The 22,728-nt window shown below is 34.0% G+C and overlaps 1 long non-coding RNA gene across 2 annotated transcripts; it reads right to left on the bottom strand.

Annotated features, from left to right (window-relative positions):
* Positions 1-6,066: 6,066 nt before the first annotated feature.
* On the bottom strand, positions 6,067-21,876 carry LOC114296097 (uncharacterized). 2 transcript variants are annotated; one of them, XR_014343505.1, is made up of 4 exons: positions 21,528-21,858; positions 19,456-19,561; positions 6,413-6,463; positions 6,067-6,307 (listed from the first exon to the last, which is right to left on the bottom strand). It is a non-coding gene; the product is annotated as an uncharacterized LOC114296097 (long non-coding RNA). The 2 variants fall into 2 exon arrangements; XR_014343504.1 differs by lacking the exon at positions 6,413-6,463 and having other exon boundaries at positions 21,528-21,876.
* Positions 21,877-22,728: the final 852 nt, after the last annotated feature.

A 22,728-nucleotide genomic window follows, 5' to 3' on the forward strand; every position in this document is an offset into this window, starting at 1 on the left:
ACAATTGACAAGAGGGAATAATTTATGATGCCAACAATATGGCATGAATCAACATTTTAAATGTGGCTATAGTTATTATTTTAAGGTAGTTTATGAATCGACAAACTATAATCGACATGATTAAATGTAACCATAGTTGACACAAATCTTGAAAATTGCTCATGGTTGGAATCGACAAATTACAATCGACAAAAAATAATTTATGGTGTAAATCATGATCTTGACTAAAAATGTGTTGACCATTCTAACGGCCAAGGCTTAAGTCCCAATATTTGTAAGTTTTGACAACTTGGGCTCGAATGGCTACCCGATGTATAATGAACAGAATCCACACTTTAAATAAATGGTAATTTATATGGTATATGTGAATATAGATTTCTTTCTTATTTGTTAATAAATTTAAGCATAATTTATACTTCAAATAATAAATATGGCATGACCCTTTCTTTTCTTTTCTTTTTTAAATATTTTATGTGATCCATTTATGATATTATGATTAAATACAACATATAATTAATATAAAGAAACTCTCAAAATAGATGTGAAAAGTTTCAATTAATAAATGAAAAATAAAACTTATAAGTCTCAATTAATAAACAAGAAAATAAAACTCATACATAGGTGAAGATATTTAAACTATTGATCTCCGAGTGAGTTGACATAACCTTATTGATTAAAATATTTTAATTTTAAAATTTTATATGTAATTAAATAATTCCTATAATAAAATTTATGTCACATGTCTTAAAATTTAAAATTTAATATGTTATTTATTTAAATAATTGAAAGTCAAGTGTGGATATATTTTTTATGCCACGTTATGCTGTTTCATTTCCATTTCCAACGCAGAGCATAGAAGGTTTTGTCGTCCACTAATGCGGCGACGTTTTATTATTATTATTATTATTTTCTATGGTTTGATGTTCATTTTTGTTTTAAAATGATTTTACTTTTTTTTTTCTTTTTTCTTTTGTTTTTTTGGACAATATTCGCTAAAGAAAATGTTTACAACCAGAGTTGGCTCTAAATTTTATGAGCCCTAAATGAACCCATTTATATATTTATCAAAAAAGAAAAAGTTAGAGTAAAATGGTAAATAATAATAAAAAATAATAATCAGTGTGTTTGATTTGAATTTTTTGAATTAAATTTTTTAAAAATTGAGTTTTTAGTTTTCGTGTTTTTTTTTTAGTGAATATTTTTAAAATTTTAAACATTTTTTTTAACTTTTTTAGATTAACCTTACTTAGATGTATCTAAAAAGTAAAAAATTTGTGAAAAAACATTTTAAAAAATTAATAAATACATAAAAATACAAATAATGTACTGAATTGTCAGGTTTTTTTTTTTTTTTGGTATTTAGTGAATTTTTAAAAGGTTTTTTTCACAAATGTTTTACTTTTTAGGTATATTTATGTTAGGTATGTCTAAAAATTAAAAAAATTGCAGGAGATATTAAAAAAATTCAGTAAAAATAAAAAAATACGAAAAATAAGAAAGTAAAATTTTTTGAAAAGTATTTTTAGAAAACTCTAATCAAGCAAAGTGATTCATTACTTGTTATTATCCATCCACACAAAGTTTAGTTGCATCATTAAATTATTTACATAGATTAAGATATGAAAAAATCAATACAAAAATTCAAAAAGGCAAAATCTAGTTATGTTATTTTATATTTTAGCAAAATTCAATTTACAACAATAAGATGAAAACTACAATTCCAAATAAAAATTGAATTAATTACAACAAAATATTACCTAAACTTTACTTTTCTCACATTCTTACTTTGCTAAGATGCGCATGGGTCAATTTGATTCGAATCAATACTAATTTTGGAATCAAACCACTCATTTATACACCAGAATCAAACCAAACCAATCCAAGGTAGCTTGGGTAGGAACCATGGTTCAACTACATTAAGAATAAGTGAATAAAATCAACAATTAATGATTAGAATAAATAATTCATAAACATTTTTTAACATAACACAAACAAAGAAGAACAAAATAAATACTTTTAAATTTAATACAAGCCAACAACTACAAATAGTCATTTATATTGTTTTAATAATCAATACAAAATACATTTCATTAATGCGATCCAAAAATATAAAATAAACTACTTGTCTGGATGAAAATGTTGGAACAATCTTCTGTGTAAATAAAATAATTAGAAATAAATTCAAACAAAATAAATAAATAACATACCGGATTTATTTTGTCGAACCAAATAAAAATTACAAGACTAAGTCGAGTGTGTGACACTCTGTCCTTAAGACAGATTCGCTCCGCTACGGTGCTTACGGTTGAGTGGCGTCTATCTCTCAGGATACAATGATCTTCCAAAACTTGTAGTAGCACTCCACACAAATTTTTATGACGAATCAAACCTTGTGTTCTATACTCTCTTAATATTATTCTAAAACTAATAAGTGAAGAATAAATGCAGTAGAACAAATGGACAGCAAAGAGACCAAATTCAGACTGATTTTCGGATTGGAAAACATGTTGGACAGTGCTGGTATATCTAGAGCCGAACAGGTGCAAAAATTTGAACTGAACAGATGGGTATTTGAATTGAACAGGTGCTGTTTGAATTCAAACAGATTTCCAAACCGTTTCAACAGATAAACTGCTGGACAGTTATACCCGAAACTGTTGGGCAGTTTCTGGAAGTTAAATAACTGAAAACCAGTTTAAATTTGTTGAGAGATTTCGGACAGAAGTTGCCTTAAATGTTGGACAAAAAATTAGAATTCAAATTAGATTAGAATTAAATTTTCGCAATATTATTTTGAAAAAATTCAAATGAATTTTGTCCAAAAAATTAATACAAGAATTGACCCACAACCCACACTCGACATGGCGGTGGCAGCATGCGCGTAGTGGTTTGGGCTAAGGTTCACTTTGTCCATAACTCTCCCCTTCTACAAACTTGGGGTGCCCCTTGGGGCCCAACCCAAGTATTGTAAGCTAGAGCTTATAAACTCGGCAAAACTCTCTTCAAGTTTCAATGTGGGACGAGCCTCTCAAGGAAACCCACATTCAAAACTTAAATGTTCAATTCCACGAACCCGAAAACGACATCATGTTCTCATTCACTCATAAATGATTTTGACAAACCGTCTTCACCGTGTAACTTGCCACGTGACAAAGAACACTTCACCTCTTCGGACCCGCTCTAAAAGACGTTCAAGGCCCACTCAATTTTGAGCTCAAAGTCGGCCCAAAATAAGCCTATACAAACCATTTTTTCCAACAGAAGATGGGATATGAATTCCAATTAGTCATAACTTTTTCCTTATGTATGAATTAATCCGGTACAATCAAGTCTACATTAGTATTTGCAACAGATTAATTACATGAAGACATATGAACATAAATAAAATTTTATATAATATATATAGGTTCAGGTCTCGGATTAGTTCAATGTAGGCTGCCTAAATCGGGACACAACTCAATCCTATAGGATTGATGATTTAAGACCCAAAACCCAACCAATATATTGAAAAAATGAATGAACCCAATTCATAGAGATTGAGTTGGTTCAATTCTCAAATTTTCTATGTATTTTATACACCCCTAACTACTATAATGGATAAAAAGAATTTGGGGCCCCTATTTTTTTTTTCAAAAATTGGGAGCCCAAGGCATAGGCTTCTCTTGCCTCTCCTTAGGACGGGGAGTTATTTAAAATGAAAAACATTAAAGATTCTAAATATTTTACTAAACGTTCCACATGTCTCATATGGGTGTAGGACCCACACTGTGTAGATCTCATGTGGATCCGACACCCATGTGAAAATATCTGAGATCTCTAGCATTACTCATTTAAAACTCTTAAAATATTTATTTATAAATGTGGTTCCAATGACATGAATTATTATTACATGTCACTTGTTAATGTGTTTGAAAATCAACCAAGACCAAACCCTTACCATTTCAGGGTGAATATATTTAAAGATGAAATTTTAATGGTCTCTAGTATTATTCATTTGCTAAATGAGTACAACATTAATGTTTATTTATTTGTTAGTTTTCTTCAAAACAACGTAATTTTAGAGTGGTTGTAAAAAAAATTCCAATATAATATATAGTATATAAAATAGAATTTACCCTTATTTTTCTCTCTCTCATAAATAGTACTTATGTGGCACTCTCTATACTCTTATTTTTTTAAAATGCCATGTCATAAGTAGGGATGTTAAAAAAAAAAGGTGGAATTGGCAAATCGATCCAATCCGGTCTAAATTGTTGTTTGGTCCGATTTTTATTAGCTTCGGTTTTGGTTCTGGTTTCGAAAATAGGTGAACCGTTGAAATCGGTCCGGTTCTCGATCTTAACTGAATCGTTAATGGCTCGGTCCCGGATCTAATTTTTCTAGAACCGTTAGGACCAATTCGATTTGTGGTTTACTCTAAAACCGGATCAATCCGATCAATAAGCACTCAGTCATAAGAGAACTAAAAGTTAGCCATTTTTTGATAATGTTGGGACTTCAGTTTCCTATTAAATGTAAAACTAGGAAACACATTATTAGACGACATGAACAATTTTTAGATCATCATTGATTCTTGCTAAATCAATGCATTCATAGAATTTTCTTATTACTAGCAGTCCATCCGTGCTATGCACGGGTTAAATGCACATAATAATGATAATAATATTTATTAATATTGCATGGATTTTTAGATTGTAAAAATATTTTTTTTATGAATTTTGAAATATATGATAAGAATATTTATTGACAATGTAAAAATTCTTCCATTATGTAATTGAGAGGAAAATCTACTTTACCCTATGATATTGATCTGGAGGGGTGCAATTCAAGTGGCCCAACTTTGAGTAACCTAAGTCCAGTCCTTAAAAATGTTATGGCTTGATCAATATAATGTTAAATTTGGTCATGATTTAGGCAAAAATTTACCAATTCGAATTAAATCAGTCAGGATGTAAGTAACCCGAATTATGATGTTAATAATATATAATATATATGAAATATACATTTTTAAAAACTGATTATTTTTCTACTGCTGAATTAAACCATGTTGCAATGCATTACTGAAATGAATTTTCTTTTTCACTTTCATTTTTTGATTTTTTTTTTTTTTTTTTTTTTTAAACTTTCAAAAAGTGCAATACATTAGTACATGATAAGTCAAAGCTCAAGCTCAGTTCCAAAATAATATTCTTGTGTTTGAATTCAGGCTCTCAATCCTAACCTGAACTCCTTGAGATAAACTCGGACTGTGACTGTGTTGCATGGGCATAGGCAAAGGGCAAATCCCTTTCTACTTCCGGTTAAGCTTGGACATACCATCACCCCTTACCCTCTTACATTTATACATAATTTTAAAGTATTAGAGTTGCATTTACCCGTTCAAATTGTTAAAAATTTTGCCAACAGTTAGCCAATGATCGCTGGCTGAAAGTGGCGCTGATGAGGAGAATATAAAAACTTATTTTGAAAACAAGTGAAAATATTTTTTTTTCCCCCCTTAAAAAATTAAAAATTTTAGAATCAATCAAAACGTTATGAAACGACCCTCTGCCTGTCTGGGTAGTCCAAAGCATTTCTTACTTCATCCATTGAAATAATGCAAACAAAAACATTATTTTATTTTATTTTATTTATTAATTATTTTATGTAACATATAGGAGAAAAAAAAGGTAAATCTACATTGTGCTCGATAAGAGTGAACTCATTCACCAGGCTAACATTAGTCCACTGCTATGAATTACTTCATTCACATAAAATTATACAGTTCCATCTTTTCCGAATCCTGCATTTCGGAGTATTTCGCATACAACAATACATAAAATTATACGTTCCATCTTTCTGCACATTGGGCTGCCAAGCATTCTCCACTTAGCACACTACAGGGGGCATGCATGAATAAAAGTGGGAAAGTAAACAATTCTTTGAATTAAGAACATTAGATAGATAACCCTGCTACTAGTATAGTGTGTTATTTTTGGCCAAAAAATCTTTGTCAACTGGTCATAACAGGATTTCAATCAACCTAAGTTCCCAAATTTTAGAAGTTATCTACAAAAACAAACGGAAGACCATCAAACCATAATAAGCATTATCAATATGTCAAAAGAACAAAAACTCACACAATTACTCCTATTAATTCAATGAAAACATTTCCTCCTACACAATAATCTCAAATTGTAGGTGTTGATATTTAACATACAAGTCACTCTTTGTAAATCAACTTTTACCACTGCAAAATCCTTGACCTTCCAAAATGGAGGTATTTCCGCATGAAAAAACAAAAGCTTTAGTCATCACAAGTTCTCAGCTGCAATGCAATACAGAAAAAAAAAATTAAAAAAAAATAAGATGAGAAAGGAACTTCTGAAACGAGTTAATCACAAAACAAACAAGCAGGCTAGCAATCAGCAACCAAAATTTAGTAAGAAGCACTGCTATTCGAATCCTCAGCTCCTTAGGTTCACTGGAAAAAATGAATTAACATATTAGTCAAAAAAAAAAAAAAAATGGTCCAAGAAACCCATTAGAATGAATTCCCTGCATTAAAACTAGCCTGCATTCACACCATTTCACAAAGAAACCTCCACCCAAATAACAGCAGCAATATGACTAAATGTACATTTTGAGCATTAAAATTATTTGTTGGTGCATTTTAATATTTAAATGTATGTACATAGTCATTCATGAGATGCATTGATCACCTACATATTCCAACATTGAAGATAGAGCAATCCTATGCACACAAAAAATGCCTAGAATATTCAATGTATGGTCCAGATTCGTTTAAGATGTGTGTTTCACCATACATGAGTTTAATTTCAACAACAAATTATCTTTATCAACATGTTTGTTTTGGGATTTCAGAGGAGGGGATTAAAATATTAATCTGTGGGGCTTACAAAAATCATGTATGTTTTGGAAAAGTGTCCATAGGACTATGAAGCCCCACCAACGAGGGGATTAGCAATCCCTTCGGGGACTTGGGTTTGGGAATCTAATCCCATGGGATTAGATGTAAAAAGACTTTATTGCCCCTACTTAATAAAAATCATAAAGTTAAACATTTTTATATATGAGCGCTTTTACATAATTTCATAGATTTAATCCCAACTAATTAATGCTTCCACACAAGTGCACAAACAAGCACAATTTATCTTATATCTCCAACCTAATACCACCACACTAGTAATCCACTCACTCAATCCCACCGTACCAATAATTCCATCCAACATAATGTGGCAAACAAACGTGGCCTATGGGCATATTTCTATGCGTGTATAAGCTATCCATCTATTCATTTTCTAGGCATTGAATTTAACCTATGAATGCAGGTAACTCTTCATTTACCACAAGAATCAATGAATTGGATGCATTAATACATATAATTCATGTATTGATTCTTAATTGGGTCATTAATGATGTTGAGGTCTATAAAGACCCATCTACCTACATCAACCCCTAATGTATATCATATATAGTATTGTAAGCATTTATCAACAATTTGATTAAGAGTGGAAGGCCAAGGTTCAAGAAGTGGCCAAAACAATTGGAGTTAAGCCAAGTGAACGGGAAGCAGTGAAAAGAAAAAAGGTAAGGAAGTGTTTATGCTCCAAGGGTGATCTTATTTCTATCCATCCTCCTCCATCAAATGTGTTTGATGTTCTTAGCTTTTGTGTAGATAATGTGTCTTTTTGTGCATGTAGATAATAAGGTGTCTTTTTGTGCAGATCCTAACAGTCTGCCTAATGCTCTCCTTTGGAAGTCCCCTCAAAGAGAGTGAAATGGGGGGTAATCCAAATGAGGGGGTTTCGAAGGAAGATAAAGACATTGAAGGAGATGTGAGTAATCTAAATGGGCTAGCTCTTCGACAATCTTCACGTCCCAAAGGGGCTTCACAAACCCTTTCAGATGGAAAATTTGTTGTTCCATGGACAAACCCATCTTCAAGAAGTGAGAACAAGAAGAAGCTCCTCGAGAGAATTGCAAATATTAAGCTTGATAAAGAGAATGCTAACCTCTATCAAAATCTAGTCATAAGACTAATATAAGATAGTAGGCATTGTTGCATGTTGTTTGTCGCCTTGGCCTAGCTCTTGGGCTGTGAGTTTTTCAGTTTTATTTTTTTAGTGCTAGGCCTTTGCTTTGTATGCTCTACTTTGATGCCTTGCTCAACCATCTTGTCCCTTTTGGGAGTGTATCGAGCCTCACTATAACATTTTATTTTTTTGGTATATCTAAACCGCTTACCTACCCTTTTTTTTTTTTTTTTTTAATAAGAAAATCGAACTTGAACTCAACTCTTGAGAGTTTTCAGGCCTAAGGAAGGCATTAATATGGTGGAGATTTGGACTAATCCACTTGTGCATGGTTAGTTTGAGTCATATGACGAATGGTCAGACAGTTGTATCCTAGGAGACACAAACCAAAATGGAATGATCTAATGCACCAGTCAAAAGGCTTTGCCAATCCCAGAGGCCGACTTGAATCTCCTTAACTAAAATTATCACGCCGTAGTCCGTTATCCACTATTATTTTATTGATAGTGGATTTGCATAAAGGAAGTGTGGAGTGCATAAGCCAAGCCCCCTTAGAGAGAGCGGAGAGAGCGGCAAGTACTGCATGAGCTCGTAAGTCAAATATGAAACGAGCCTTGTCTAACAAAAAAATCGCTAAATGGGAACCATTCGGATATATGGTTTAGCTGGCTGATCTTATCAACCCCGTCATAGGTGAGCCTCTATAAGGAGGTTCAGAAGTAAGCTGAGTTAGCCAAATCCATAAAAATTTGGTATCTTTTTGTGGTTGAGATGTTTGGCTTATTTATATATTTGGTAATCATAATCAAAAGATTCAAGGGTTGAAGCCAACACTCAAGAAGCTCAATAGAAATATGTAGATCTCAAACAAGGCCTTTTGGTACAACAAGAGAAGGGACCTTGATCACATCCTTCTGTGTAAAGGAGGAAGCTTAAAGGCCAATTTATATCCTTGCTATAAAGAGGTATGAATCCATCATTGAGTTAAAACTATTAATTTTCTGCTAATCTCATTTACCCATGATTATCTTTCAATATTTGTTCTATTGAAGACAAAAAAAATGAAATATTTGTCACAATAGGGAAAACCCAATTTAAAAGAACCAAGGTCACCCTTTATAAATTGTTTGTGCCAAGAGTGGGCATATTGCTCAACTTCAGTGGCGACTCTAGAAATATTGCTAAGAGCTTGATTGAAATTTATGCAAAAAAAATTAAATAATAAAAGGCATTTCAAGTTTTTTTTTTTTTTTTTTGTTAAGGATAGTTTTTTTTAGTACTTCGAAAATAAAATGTAGAATTTCGATATTGCTCACACCACATCAACTTTATTTTATGGATATTAACGAGGGTGTTACATTTAGAATTAAAGATCTTTGAGTGAGTATGCATGTGCAATGTTTGGAATGAGTGCGTTGGGTGTTCAAGATTTGTGTGAATTTGTTCAAATTGTTTTGAGTGGATTGATATATAGAAGGGGGAAAAAAGTTAAGCTATTTAATTTAAACATAGTTGGGTAGTCAACCAAAAGTTGGCAGATTCTAGGGTTGCAGTTAGTCTTCCAAAGCCAAGGCCAATTAGCAAAAGAGGCATTAGATTTTTGGTTAGAGAGAGAGTTGATTTGTTAGAGCCGCGTGGAAAAAAAGGATTCATATGGCCAACCCCATTTGATGGGACTTAAGGCTTGGTTTGGTTTAGAGAAAGCTGATTTGCTAGGGAAGTTGCCATCAGGTGTGTATCTCCAACGGATGGAGTCAGGCCAGCAATCAAACCAAGGGATGGGAAATTTCCAAATAGCATTAAGGATCGAGCTGGGGAGGGGATGAGAAATCCTACTGAAATCCCACCAATTGTTGGTCCAACAGTCCTTGACTTTAAGGGAAAGGTTAGCTTGAGGAAGAGGCCTATGGAGTGTGTTCATGATGGGTCCGATATCTAGCCAGTCATCACTCCAAAAGAGTGTTCTCAACGTTCACTGGCGTCTCCACCAAGAAAACCACTCTTTTTGGGTTAATACCCTCTGCTAGTGAATTTTTGGCACGGCAACAGTATTTGCAAAGGAACAACTTTTAATGCCTAGGCTTCCTAGCCTCTGGGCTTGGTGATTGACTCCTAGTTGACAACCTGAAATTTGCATTTGTCTGGAGTGGAGTGGAACCCTGGAGAAAGTCTCTATTGAGCTTGTTGATGGTATTAGAAACTGAGGCAAGGAGGTGAAAACATTGAGAGACATAAGCAAGGATAGCTTCATTGACGACTTTGATAAGAATGAGTCAACCCGCTTGTGAAAGGGTGTTCCTCCCTCCAACTGGTGAGTTTTGATTGTAATTTTTCAATGATGAATTGGAAATCCTGTTTAGAGGGTCTATTGTGCATGATGGGGTAACTAAGGTGTTTACCAAATAGCCTTTGTATCTACGATGTCTTTAATTACAAACACTTGTTTGCAGAACTTCAGTGCTTTTTAGGCACATCCACAATAATAAAAATAAGTTCAAGAAATTTCACTCCATTAAAACAGAGAAAAACTATGCAGGATCTGAATACGAATAGAAGGTCTCCCGCCCCAAAGCGAGGAAGTGAAGACGAGGGGTGATCAAGTACAACCTTGCCGCACGCCAACCACCACCGTCGTAGGATGAATTTTTCTGTGATTGCCATGGATGATTTAAAAAAGTACCCGCTTACAACAAAGCATACTTAACACAGTCATGGAACTTAAACGTAATGATATAAACCAACAGCATATGGCAATAGGTGGGCGTGTTATGAAATTCTATTTCAAACTAGGTGATGAAACTGATGAATACAGCAATGGAAACATTGATTTGCTTACCCAAAAGAACCATGAATATAAATTTCTCAAAAAGCCTTTCACAAGAGTCTCTGAAAGAGTTTGTGGACACGGTTGAACGTTGTTCAAACTTGAACACGCCATTTCTTCTCCCATCGAGATTGACTGTAATTCCATATCCTGACCTTGCCCAGAAAAAATAGTCAATATCAACCTTCGAAATTATTATGACCTACGAGGGTTTTTTAAGGATTTTTATGAAATCTGGTTTCAAAAAAATCCCCAACCTTTGTTTGATACTGAAGAGGAAGGAGTTTCGAGCCTATTTTGGCCTAGGCAAATCAAGAATTTATTGTGCACAATTGAATATGTTCACAATAAGAAGGCGTTTCATGGAAGGTCAAATTGTGTTTCCAACTATGGTATGGTTGGAGATGAAATTCATCTCATCAATCCTGGAATAGATAGATCAAAAGTGCCAGATTACTTTGCAATATGGTTATTTTAAACTTGTTATCTCGAATTGCTAGGTTCATCTCGAATTGTAAGCATGATAGAATTTGCAAACGTTAGGTATGTCTTCGAAATTTAATTTGGACTCTAGATCAACATGTGAATATTAAGCACATTCTATCTTGGCAAGAGGATTTAATTGCTTAAGCAAGATTTTCCGAATTCTATAAATTTATTATTGTGAATTTCAATTTGCAATCATAATTGTACTTATATTGTTGAATTAGATGATGGATTGCTTAGGATGATTTTAGTTATTTGACTATTAGGACTGGGTTCAATTGCCATGTTCTTGTATTTGCCATTCATCTATGTATAAACTTCAATATCTTTTCAAGTTAATTTGCTATTGTTATTGATTGGTTTGTTGTTACCTTATTATATGAATTGGCTTATGCGGGATTCTTGGAAATTGAACTATTATATGGGTGATTCATTCGTTAAAACTTGTGACATACGAGCTAGTTGTGGATATTAAAATTTGATCTTTCCTATTAAATTTGTCAAAATGCTCCCCTGTGATGTTAACTTGCTCTCAACTTTAACAAACTCTACTTGGCATACACCTTTAGTTTCTATTATTTTCTAATTGATCATTTGCATTTTCTTAAGGTTCTTAATTAGATTATTTGAGAAGTGATCGTATACCTATTTAGAAGTGATCATATACTCGTTTAATCGTTTAAGGGCCGACAATTGTGAATGTTATTTAGTATTCCACAAAGGGGATATAGCATTTCATAGGGTTTCTTATTATTTTATAATTCTATTACTTTCTATCACTCTTGCATCCTTATGGATAGGGGTGAGAGATTTCAGTACTATCAAGATTGGTCTAATTATTTCAAATGTTCAACCACAGATGAATGTTTTGGGACGAAATAGATAAACATATACCAATTCTTTTGAAACATTGAGCTTCTTTAATTGAGGAAGATTCAATTTTATATGAGTTTTATACTTCCAACCAAGCAAAACCATATGAGATCACGTCCATTCAGCACCTTCAACGGTTCATACAAAATGTAATTAAACATTTTAAAGAACATGAATCAAAAAGGGTTTAATTACATTTTAAGGACGACGTCCCTTTTTTATTCATGTTCCTTAAAATGTTTAATTACATTTCGTATGAACCGTTGAACGTGCTCAATGGACGTGGTCTCATAGGGTTTTGCTTGGTTGAAAGTATAAACCTCATATAAAATTGAATCTTTCTCAATTAAAGCATCCCAATGTTTCAAAAAAATTGGTTGAACATTTGAAATAATCAGACCAATCTTGATAGTGCTGAAATCTCTCTCCCCTATTCATAAGGATGGTATGTTTTTTAAGATGCCCAATCCTACAAGAGTGATAGAAAGTAATAAAATTATACAATAATAAAAAACCCTATGAAATTCTATATCCCCTTTGTGGAATACTAAATAACATTCACAATTGCCAACCCTTAAACGAGTATATGATCACTTCTAAACAGGTATGCGATCACCTCTCAAATAATCTAATTAAGAACCTTAAGAAAATGCAAGTGATCAATTAGAAAATAATAGAAACTTATGGTGTATGCCAAATAGAGAAGAGTTTGTTGAAGTTGAGAGCAAGTGAACATCACAGGGGAGCATTTTGGCAAATTTAATAGGAAAGATCAAATTTTAATATCCTCAACTAGCTCGTATATCACAAGTTTTAACGAATGAATCACCCATATAATAGTTCAATTTCCAAGAATCCTGCATAAACCAATTCATATAATAAGATAACAACAAACCAATCAACAACAATAGCAAATTAACTTGAAAAGATATTGAAGTTTATACATAGATGAATGGCAAATACAAGAACACGGCAATTTAACCCAGTCCTAATAGCCTAATAACTAAAATCATCCAAGTCAATCCACCATCTAATTCAACAATATGAGTACAATTATGATTGCAAATTGAAATTCACAACAATAAATTTAAAGAATTCGAAAAATCTTTCTTAAGCAATTAAATCCTCTTGCCAAGATAGAATGTGCTTAATATTCACATGTTGATCTAGAGTCCAAATTAAATTTCGAAGACGTATCGTTTGCAAATTCTATCCTGCTTACAATTCGAGATAAACCTAGCAATTCGAGATAACAAGTTTAAAATAACCATATTGCAAAGTAAAAACATAATAAAATTATAACCAATTTGAGGTACTCACCCTTCAAAATCAAATTGGTCCAGGAAGTAAAGGCCAATCAGTGAAGCCATTGGCAGGGTAACCCATGTGGTTGACCAAAAAATCCCTAAATGCCAAGATATCTGTGCGGGTTAAGTTGTTTAGGTCACGATCTGGCACTTTTGATCTATCTATTCCAAGATTGATGAGATGAATTTCATCCCCAACCATACCATAGTTGGAAACACAATTTGACCTTCCATGAAACGCCTTCTTATTGTGGACATATTCAATTGTGCACAATAAATTCTTGATTTGCCTAGGCCAAAATAGGCTCGAAACTCCCTCCTCTTCAGTATCAAACAAAGGTTGGGGATTTTTTTGAAACCAAATTTCATAAAAATCCTTAAAACCATCGTAGGTCACAATAATTTCGAAGGTTGATATTGACTATTTTTCCTGGGCAAGGTTAGGATATGGAATTACAGTCAATCTCGATGGGAGAAGAAATGGCGTGTTCAAGTTTGAACAACGTTCAACCATGTCCACAAACTCTTTCAGAGACTTTTGTGAAAGACTTTCTGAGAAATTTATATTCATGGTTTTTTTGGGTAAGCAAATCAATGTTCTCATTGTTGTATTCATCAGCTTCATCACCTAGTTTGAAATAGAATTTCATAACACGCCCACCTATTACCATATGTTGTTGGTTTATAGCATCACTTTTAAGTTCCATGACTGTGTTAAGTACGCTTTGTTGTAAGCGGGTACTTTTTTAAATCGTCCATGGCAATCATAGAAAAATTCATCCTACAACCAAAAAAATAGACGCAAATTAAACAAATTTCAAAAAAAAAAAAAACAAGGAGTGGAGAAAGGGAACATGAACAGTGGAGGTGCAGGGAAGAGAGAGAAGTTGGAGGGGCATGGGCAGTGAGGGATAACAAGGCAAGAGATGGAAGAGTCGGTGGTCACTGGTGAGCAGAGATGGATGAGGCTAAGAAAGAACACCTACAACGATGGTGGTCGGCGTGCAGTAGGGTTGTGCCTGATCGCCCCTCCTCTTCACGCCCTCACTCTGGGGCGGGAGACCACCTATTCGTGTTCAGATCCTCCAAAATCCTTTGTGATCTTGGAGTGGATGTTTATAATGTTTAGTTGCAAACATTCGTCTCCCCTGCTCCCTTCTTGCTTCTCTGCAACGCTTCACTTCAATACTGTTTCGAAGCCCTGTCTCTTAGGTCTAACACGTGTTGGGCTGGGAACATTTCACTCTTCATGGGACCTTCTTCTCTCTTTGGTCTTCTTCTATCTTTCTCTCTCCTCTATTCAAACCCCACACCCAACTCACCCCCTCCTCCACATTCCCACCACCCACCATGAACGAGACATTCACAAAAACACAACCACGTCGCAGACAAGTAAGGAAATTAAATGAAACTTACGGCAGCCATGTTTTCTATTCTCCTTACTTTGTTTTCACTCAGAATACCAACCCGATCGGATTTTCCCTAGAGGCTCCTCCATTGACGGTGATCGACCGATACCTAACAAAGACGACGATCCTCTTCTAGTAGCTCCAGTGTGACATAGCGTTCGATTATAAAAGGAAATCTAACTTAGTTCACATTGGCTTCCTTCTATTTTCCTCACATTCATACAAACTTCATTCACATTTTTTTACAAAAAAAAAAACCAAAAAATCTTTCTAAACAAATAGAAAATTGAGGAAAACCAGAAAAATTGCCAAAAAGAAAAGAACAGAAAATCAGAAAAATTAAATGGAGTGTATTGAGCAGACCCAGATTTTCACTTTTACAAACAAATCTTTGATAATGGAGAAGTTTATTGAAGGCAAACTAAGAAGATAACTTTGGAGGGTGTATATTGCAGGATGGTGGGGCTTCGAGTCTACAACCGCCACTGTTGCTAGATATACTCTGCCAACAGTAAGATTGACGTCGATGGGATGTAGGAAATACGAAAGTGAAGAGAGCCGTTTAGGGAAGAGGAGTAAGATGTGATTATGGGACGCCGATGTTTGTTAATCTCAGCCAGCGTCGCTGTCACTCCGTTCTTCTATTTTTTTCCTTCGGTCGTCGATGGAGATTTTGGTGCAAAAGCTTGAGTTTGTTTGCCTCTGTTATGTGAGAAAACTTCTTTTCGTCCAACACTGAACTTAGTTCTCTCTCCATGATGTGGTAGCTTCTAACCCATTGGATCTGTTTTCTCCACATGTTACCATCCTATTCACGTGTTACCATCATTCTAGCTATTCGAGGTCTGTAACGACATTTTTTCCTATAATCAAGCTGAAGATTGGATTGAGATTACATTACAATCCAAAGAACAACTAAAATCATTATATTAGGACCAAATGGGAGTACAAGTACCACATATAAGATTTATGGGTAAAAACCCAAAGAACACCGAATATCATAATTTCAATATTGATTGTAATTAAAACTTTTGTTGTTTGCACCCCCAAAAAAAAATTAGTCATTTTTTTAAACCATTATATTCAAATATATAAAAGATAAACATATTAGAAGTCAATTATTGCAATATATTTTAAATAAAATTTCACTCCATCAATTTGGACTTTAAATTTACAAATTAACCAAAAAAAATGTTAGATAAGCACATAAGATTTATATATATACTAGCGAATAACCCGTGTCTAAAGGCACTACCAACACAATTTGATTGCAAACCACCCTCTGTCATTGACGAACATAATTTTTTTGAAAGAAACTCTAATTTGACAACAAAATGAACTCATCTCGGTAATAAAAACAACCAGAAGAACAATAAGATAAGTATGAATAGCTTACTATAATATCATTGAATTAGATGATTTTATGGTTTGAATCTGAACACCACCAAAAAAACTCAAACCTATGTTTAAGAGCGATAATTGCATGTTTCACAATTTTCTGCAATGACGTTGTCATAGCAACAAATGATCTTATTCCAGTTTGTTTTGTAACTAATCAATTTGTTCTGACCCCATCATTGGCTGAAACACATGAAAAATAGCATTAAGCGAAGATTCCAAATATGAATGTGAGAGAGAAGATTACACTGGTTTTACATAGTGAAACCAAACAATAAAATGATAACTCTTGTAAAGAAGTCTTCCAACTTGAATCAGGGAGCAAATTTCAACACCAGCAACAATACAAATTATGCAAACCTCTCCAAACACTTTGATCTAGATAGTAAATTACCACAATGAAGCAAACATAGAACACACATTGATGAACTTGCCATTTCTCCAATTATCTAAGCTTTGTAAATGGATCAAATAATTAAAATTAAAAAGTCCTTAAAAAAACACAAACAATTCATTGCAAAATTCAAGAAAAAATCAAAATTGTGTCACGACTATTAGATTAGTCCAAAAGACAATATTTTTAATCATTGAAAGACATGAAGAGGCCAAAATCGTACATTCCTAGCAATGCATGAAGCAACACATAACAAATTAATTGAGAAAAAGAAATAGAGATGATATGAAATGCATAGCATGTATTGGCCACAATAAACACTAAAACTAATTTGGAAACAAAAATGAATCTAAACACTAATCTTGCAAGCAAAAATCAGTTTTTTACTCTGATATAAAGGACCCAACCAATCATCACTTCACATATAAAATCAAACGTACACAGTGCTTCATATACAAATTGTAAGAATCAACAACATAACTGTAAATAAAGCAATTAAATTGGATATGGTTTCCTCCTTTGAAGCACTCTTTTTACAATTGAAACCTTCTTAGATACACATAAAAATCAATACCAAAACAATTGAAGAATCTAACACCAAATTTAACTATACTAGCATATGCCCATGCCTGAAGGCACGGTGCAAATAATATTAGGATTAAGATATAATTGTAATGTATACGTATTATGTTTAAATTTATGAAAGTTGTAGCATTTTTTTATAAAGATCATGAAAAAATATATAAAATATTATTCTTCTTAAAGAATTTGTAACAATTTTACTTGTACCACATGATCTACAAAACTTAAATAAAATAATAACTTCCCCTAGTGTATGCCTCCCATGCCTAAGGCACGGTGTAAATAATAATGAGATCAAAATGTAATTAAATATAATTTCTGAAATTTGTTACTAAAATTTAATAGAACCGATTTTTTTTTAATGACGTTAGGTTTCTCAATAAATATATGAATAACCAAAGCTGCTTGATATTTTTTATTTTTTTAATAAAAAAATAAATTATCAATATTTCAACAATCCTGTACAATTATTTAAACAATCATGTGCAATTATTTAACGAAAGCTACTTTTTCTTCTCTTCTTCCACTTCTTTTTGCTTTTGTTCTTTTTTGAGCAAAGAGTTTTGTCTCTCTTTTTCCTCTACGTCTCTCTCTTCCTATTTGAACTCCATTGTTGCTCACGTTTGAGCTTCGAATGAGAATCATAACCCAGTTAATGAAACATTAAAACACATTAAAATCACAAACCCAAACCCAAATCTTAGAAACACAAACCAAACATAATGAAACCTTTCAAAAATCAAAGCACATTTTAAAATGAAACCCATTCGAAGCAGATCAGAGAGAAATTTAAAATTCCTGGTAACTTCAAAACAAATTATAAAATCATTATTATTAAAATTTATAATAATTGATCCGTGTGTCTACATGGATATCAAAATGCTTTAGACATGGAACAAACATGCATTATGGTCCAAGAATTTTTTTATTTTTTTTTCTATTCAAATAGTAGGGAGTGAATACACCAATTTATAGAAAATTCTGAAAATTTATAGAAACAGAGCATTGAAATTGATAGAAAAATTCAACCAAAAAGTCAACAAACCCTATACCAACACTTCAAACAACAAAAGCATGAGATTGAACAAAGAAAATCAGCGAACTTGAATTACTCAATTACTCAAAGGGGTCAGTGAACCCTATACCAACACTTCAAACAGCAAAATCATGAGATTGAACAAAGAAAATCAACAAAGTTGAATTCCTCAATTACTCAAAGGGAGAAAGGGAGAGAAAGAGAAATCAAATTATCTTCGAACAGTGGTACAGCGATGATGTGGTTATGGCTAGAACAAAGAAACCTAGAAAAGGAGAGCCATGAAAATCATACACATACAAATGTATAAGTATTCTAAATAAAACAGGAAATAAAACCCCAAATTCAATTGCCTCGTATCCATTTTAAACCCAGATAAGCAATCAAACCTTGAAGCCTCAGGTTTGGTGTTGAACGATTATACACAATTGACGAATTGCGCGCGCGCGCGTGTGTGAGAGAGAGAGAGAGAACTTAAGTACCTCTGTTTTGGGATTTGAACAAACACAGCCACAAAGAACAGGCACTATATTAGTAACCCAAATAAACTCCAAATGTAGAAAATATAATATACAGATTTATATGGGAATCCAACCGCTAACCATACCTACTGTTTTCAATGGAGGTTAGTGGACAAAGCTGTAGTGGTGCATTGGCAGTGAAAAGACACGGGTAGTGTCTACATGGATAACAGAATGCTACAAATTGCACAAATAATATACCACCAAGAGAAAGATACTTGGAAGTATAAAGCAGCAGATACAATAGATAATAATTAGTTTCCATGTAACTCTTCCTTGTATTAGGGTTGTGCCCTTAAAGAAGAGGACTTCCAAATATTGTAGAAGGCATTTTTGTTTCTTTAGCACGCCTAACAATGCCCAATATTGTATATTGGTCCTGAAGAATTAAATCACCTTTTCCATCTTACACCATGTTCATCATCTACTAAAATTTTTCTTCCATTTCAAAATTTGACTTCCATAAGGCACGTTAACTGGTATCCTAGCCAAGTGGCAACTTACCATTATGGAGTGAACAACATGATTTAAACACCACTATAAAAATAGTAAAAGCATTAAGGCAATTCAAAATGAAGTAATACAGTACCTACAATAAATGTGATTGCAACCTGCTGGTAGTTCAACCACATGGCTGCAATTCACACACTGGCACCACAGATTCCTCTTTGCAAGAGTTTTCAGCTTCTTATCTTCTGCACATGGATGAGGATTTAAAATTTTGAAATTATTGCAACTCACGGTACTATGCCAAGGGGCTTTGCAGTTCATACAGAACAATCCTTGAACAAACATGCATTATGGTCAAAGAATATTTTTTTCTTTTCTTTTCTTTTCAAAGAGTAGGGAGTGAATACACCAATTCATAGAAAATTTATAGAAACAGAGCATTGAAATTTATAGAAACATTCAACTAAGAAGTCAACGAACCCTATACCAACACTTCAAACAGCAAAATCATGAGATTGAACAAAGAAAATCAGCGAACTTGAATTACTCAATTACTCAGAAGGAGAAAGAGAGAGAGAGAAATCAAAGAAATCTGGAACAAAGAGGGAATAAAACCCTCTTTGTTGGGATTAGTCTTATGGCCTCAAAGAACATCAATTTAAACCATAGAAAGAAAGAGAGAGAGAGGGAGAGAGGTACCGCTGGGGGTTGAGAAAGGGAGAGAGAAATCAAAGAAATCTGGAACAAAGCGGGAATAAAACCCCAAATTCAATCGCCTCAGGTTTGGTGTTGGGATTAATCTTCTGTTTTGGGGTTTGAACAGACAGCCACAAAAACATAAATTTAAACCATTATAGACTTGAAGCATAGAGAGAAAGAGAGAGAGGGAGAGAGGTACCGAAGGGGGTTCGAAGCAGAGAGAGAAAGAGAAGACGGCGGCGTCGATGTAGAAGACGGCGACGTTGATGATGATGACGGTGGCTGTGGTGGTGGTGAAGCCAATCGAAGCACAGTGGGAGGGTTGCGACTTGAAACCACTGAGGAACCAACTCGGTGAGCCAATCGAAGCACAGCAGCAAATGGAAGGGTTGCGACTTGAAGCCACTGGGAGAGAAGGGGGGAAAGGGGTAGAGGCAGAAATCGAGACCGAGTTCGAGAGGTAGGGTAGGAAAGAACAGAGGGAGAGAGAGAGAGATAAAGAGGGAATGGGGGGCCAATTTCCCTTACTGACATTTTGAATATTTTAGTCTCACTCTAGGGTATGTTTTCTACTTTATTCCCAATATAGGGTGAAACGGTTTTGCCAAATTCATTTTTTTTAAAACGGCTTTCCCAATGTCGTTTTTGATGAATAAAACAATAATAAAATTTTCCTTCGTAAAAACGGTTTTCTGAAGTCATTTTTACTTAACGTCTAATTAATTTTTAGATTATATAAAACAATTTTTGTAAAACCGTTTTTATTTTTATTTTATTTTTTTCCCAATTTTTCAACATAATATAAATAGGAATGACAACGGGGCGGGGCGGGGCGGGGCAGGGACTACACTCCCCGTCCCCGATCCCCGAAAGTGATATATTCCCCGTCCCCGTCCCCGATCCCCGACGGGGACCCCTCGCTCGGCCCCATCCCCGCCCCCGATCGGGGATCCTGACCCCGAAAAATCCCCTATTCTTTTTCTTTTTTTTTTTCTGTAAAAATCTGTAAACATCCTAATCTATTTGTTAACATATTTGCAAATTAAAAAAAATCTATAAACATCCAATTCAAACACATTTGTCCACATATTTTCAAGTTAAAAAAATCTGTAAACATCCAATTCAAACATATAAATGCTTCTAATGTCCCAATTCAAATCTGTAATATTATCTTCCATTTCTGTGTGCAGATAATATTTTAACAGATCAATAACAATAAAAACAGATAATAACGGATAACATTTTCCATATTTTAACAATAATAAAATATAATATATATATATATACACATATTTAACAGATCAAGAACTCAGAGATCAAAATCCCTCGAAACAGAGGTCAAAATCCCTTGACAGATCAAGAGAGAAAAAAAAAAAAAAAAAAAGAGGTCGAAATCCCTTGACTATTCATGTATATATAACAGAGGTCGAAAAAAACAGATATATATATATATATGTATGTATCTAAACCCTATATCGAAATCCCGAGAGAGAGAGAGAGAGAGAGTGATACCCTTTGAAAATCGGCGGTGACGGAGGATCGCCGGTGAGGGAGGAGTGGCGGTGAGGGGCGGCCAGCCGTCGTGACTCGTGTGTGAGAGACAGAGAGGGAGGCTAGCGGCCGTGAGGGAGGAGGATCTGTGAGGTACGAGCGGCGGTGAGGGAGGATCGGGGGTGAGGGAGGATCGGGGGTGAGGGAGGATCGGCGGTGACGATCGGCGCCGTCGTTGTGTGAAAGAGAGAGAGGAAGGCAAAACCCTAGATAGAGAGAGAGAGAGAGAGAGAGAGCGCGAGAGCAGACGGCTCTGCGTTGTGTGTTCAGTGTGTGAAACAAAACCCTACACGCGCACACACACATATATGTTATATATATAAGCAGGGGCCAAAGGGTAATTTCACGTCGGGGCAGCCGGGCCGGGGCCGGGGCCGGGGCTGAGCTGAAACATGTTCCGTCCCCGGCCCGAATATAATTGGGGATTTAATTTTTAATATCATTCCCGACCCATAGGGGGTATTTTTCGAGAAATAACCGCTCAATTCGGGATCGGAGGATCGGGTCCCTGTCGGGCCGGATTCCGATTGCCATCTCTAAATATAAATTGCCACAAATAATGTAATTCAGAAAATGGGTTTACTAAAACCGTTTTCTAATACGGCTTTCCTAAAACCGTTTTCATGGATTTTTTTTTTTCTTGTGTTGTCTTTGTTTTGGTGAAAATGTAATTCAGAAAACAGGTTTACTAAAACCGTTTTTTAATACGGCTTTCCTAAAACCGTTTTCATGTAATTTTTTTTTTCTGTTGTCTTTGTTTTGGGTTAGAAGGTGTAATTCAAAAAAAAAAATTCACTTTACTAAAGTCGTTTTCATGTATTTTTTTTTTTCTTTTGTCTTTGTTTTGGGTTAGAAGGTGTAATTCAAAAAAAAAAAATCACTTTACTAAAGCCTTTTTTATGTAAATTTTTTTTGTTTTTCCTTTTGTCTTTGTTTTGAGTTAAAATGTGTACTTCAGAATTTTTTTCACTTTATTAAAGACGTTTTTATGTAAAATTTTTTGTTTCTTCTTTTGTCTTTATTTTGGGTTAGAAGATGTAATTCAGAAATTTTTTTTTTTTTTGCTTTACTAAAGCCGTTTTCATTTAAAAAAAAAAATTTCTTTTGTCTTTGTTTTGTGTTAAAAGGTGATAATGTAATTCAGAAAACCGATTTAATAAAA

This window comes from Camellia sinensis, chromosome 11 (assembly GCF_055761805.1).
Source record: "Camellia sinensis isolate YWXY chromosome 11, ASM5576180v1, whole genome shotgun sequence".
Classification (NCBI taxonomy): Eukaryota; Viridiplantae; Streptophyta; class Magnoliopsida; order Ericales; family Theaceae; genus Camellia; species Camellia sinensis.